Source organism: Mandrillus leucophaeus, unplaced genomic scaffold (assembly GCF_000951045.1).
Source record: "Mandrillus leucophaeus isolate KB7577 unplaced genomic scaffold, Mleu.le_1.0 Scaffold742, whole genome shotgun sequence".
NCBI lineage: Eukaryota > Metazoa > Chordata > Mammalia > Primates > Cercopithecidae > Mandrillus > Mandrillus leucophaeus.
Window position 1 is genome coordinate 380,677 of NW_012108053.1, and position 2,489 is coordinate 383,165.

The 2,489-nt window shown below is 43.6% G+C and overlaps 1 long non-coding RNA gene across 1 annotated transcript; it reads left to right on the plus strand.

The window, feature by feature from the left end:
- Positions 1-1,511: 1,511 nt before the first annotated feature.
- LOC105529035 lies at positions 1,512-2,267 on the plus strand. The gene is made up of 2 exons (XR_001004441.1): positions 1,512-1,624; positions 1,956-2,267. It is a non-coding gene; the product is annotated as an uncharacterized LOC105529035 (long non-coding RNA).
- Positions 2,268-2,489: the final 222 nt, after the last annotated feature.

Consider the following 2,489-nt stretch of genomic DNA (forward strand, 5'->3'; position numbering starts at 1 on the left):
TTTTTTTTTTTTTAATTTATTTATTATTATTATACTTTAAGTTGTAGGGTACATGTGCATAACGTGCAGGTTTGTTACATATGTATACTTGTGCCATGTTGGTGTGCTGCACCCATCAACTCGTCATTTACATCAGGTATAACTCCCAATGCAATCCCTCCCCCCTCCCCCCTCCCCATGATAGGCCCCGGTGTGTAATGTTCCCCTTCCTGAGTCCAAGTGATCTCATTGTTCAGTTCCCACCTATGAGTGAGAACATGCGGTGTTTGGTTTTCTGTTCTTGTGATAGTTTGGATTACTATTTCTAAAATATATATTAACTCATATTGATTGCAACAACACTGTGATTATTATTCACTATTTACAGAGGAGGAAATCCAGATCTGGAGAGTTTATTTTTAAAATCTTATTGAGAATTTTCTGGGTGTTAGACAAGAAAGGCATGAAAGATACAGCTATGATAAAATCAACAAGGATTCTGTGCTCATGGGTCTTAAATCCAGTAAAGGAAACAGGATTTAAATATGTTATACTACTAACTATAACAAATGCTATGAAGAAAAGGGTGCAATCATAAATTATAACAGTATGGTATAATTTAGATTGTAAGGTGAGGAAAGCCTTCTCTGAGGAAGGGATTTTGAAGCTGAAATCACAAGGATGTTTGGGAGTTAACTGGGCAAAAAGTGAAAGAAAGAAAAAAAAAAAAAAAGAAAGAAGGCTAGGCATCATTTAGAAAGGTTTCAGGTGGGAGAGAGGCTAACCCATTCCAACAATGGATGAAGAGGGGAAAGTGACATTAGGCAAACCTAGGCAGGAAAACAGGGAATACATATAAGGTCATGTAAAGTACTACCCGACTTGCCCAATGTCACACAAATAGAAAGTGGCCTTGCTGAGACTAGGTGTTTCTTAATTTCTATTCTTCTGGTTTTACCACTCTGTTACTACATTGTCTTTTTACAAATAAGTGAACAAAGATAATCTCCTATTTTGAATTCATATTTTCAGATGATGACCTTTAAAAAACAACAATACAGTAGTGATTTATCAAAATTGATTGTTGGCTACATCAATATCTTAATAGTGGGTTGTTTATATTCATTACAGTAGTTAGAATTTTAGCTATACTAAGATTTATTGGAGAGACACGGAGCGTGGCCCGCTCCCCTAGGGCCTGGGGCCTTCGGCCGCGGGCTGGCAGGTGAGCTGGGTGGCACTCAGACACCTGAGGCCTCCGCTGTGGCTGCCCACTGGCCCGACCCAGGCCTTGAAGCCACGGTGAACCTCTCTTCCCCACCCCACCTCGATGACTGATCGGGGCCTCCCAGTCCAAGCCTGCCGGGCCCGCCAAGCCGCCGGGACGCAGCGCCTTTGGGTGGCGGCGGGAGTGGCAGGTCCAGAAGCACTGCGGCCGCCCAAACGCCGGGCGGTGGAAGCCGTTAGTGCGTGGAAGAACCGGAAGGCGGCCAAGGCAGCCTGGGGACGCAGGCAGGCTCGGCTGCCTCATCAGGCCACGGAGCCGCGTAGATCCGGATCCCGGGCGACTGCTCTGTCCCCATTGGGCGAGACCTACCTAGACAAAGGCCTGAACTATGGACAAAGGCCTTAAAGGGCCTGGGAGGTGAGCGAAGTCCGGAACAACGGGTGGAAGGTTGGGGGCCACGGGGCAGCTGGTCTTTCGTCTGCCAGATCTTGCAGTTGGAAGGGAGGAATGGTAGAATGACAGGTCACGTTTGGCCTGTTGGAAATGCCCACCATCATTTGGGAAGATTTACTGGCCATTTATGGAAGACCTGTGTATATAATATGAAAAACCTGCTCTCAACTCCACTCCAACCTTTTAATAGAAAACATTTGTCACATCTAGCCCTTCTAGATGGAAAGAGGTTCCTGACGTATGATAAAGTAGAGTTAGAAAATCACACATCTTGTAAATTCTCATTTGTTTAAAGGAAGTCGTAGAAAATAAATGTCTTCTGGTGATGACTTTTGGAAATGGAGTTGTTAGGCGGCCTCTGGAAATGGCACATCCATGTTTGTTCAGTGGGTTAGATGACATGGAGCCGGAGGACCCGAGAAGGAAGGGAAGGTTCTATGCCAGCCTGTTCATATTTAGAAGACATTTTCATATTCTATCCATTGTTTTGTATGCATTTTATTCCTCACTACTGTATATATAGTTGACGATGCTAAGCGTTTTTGAAATGTCTGTTTTTTTAAGATGTTCTGAAGTGCCTGATATATGTTAAAATTAGAGGTAATAAAATCACATTTTGTAAATATCTTTTTGTTACAATTCATGGAAAATGTTTTTTTGGTGGGGAATGGCCAAATCACCTGTTGAGTAATACTCATTGTGTTTGTGCACTGGTACAGGGGAGGAGGGAAGAGGGGGAACTGCAGAGAGCTCTATGCCACGCTGCTTACAGCGAGGCAAGATGAATCATCTCTTTCTGTGCATTTTGTTTTATCTGTGTATATAGTAT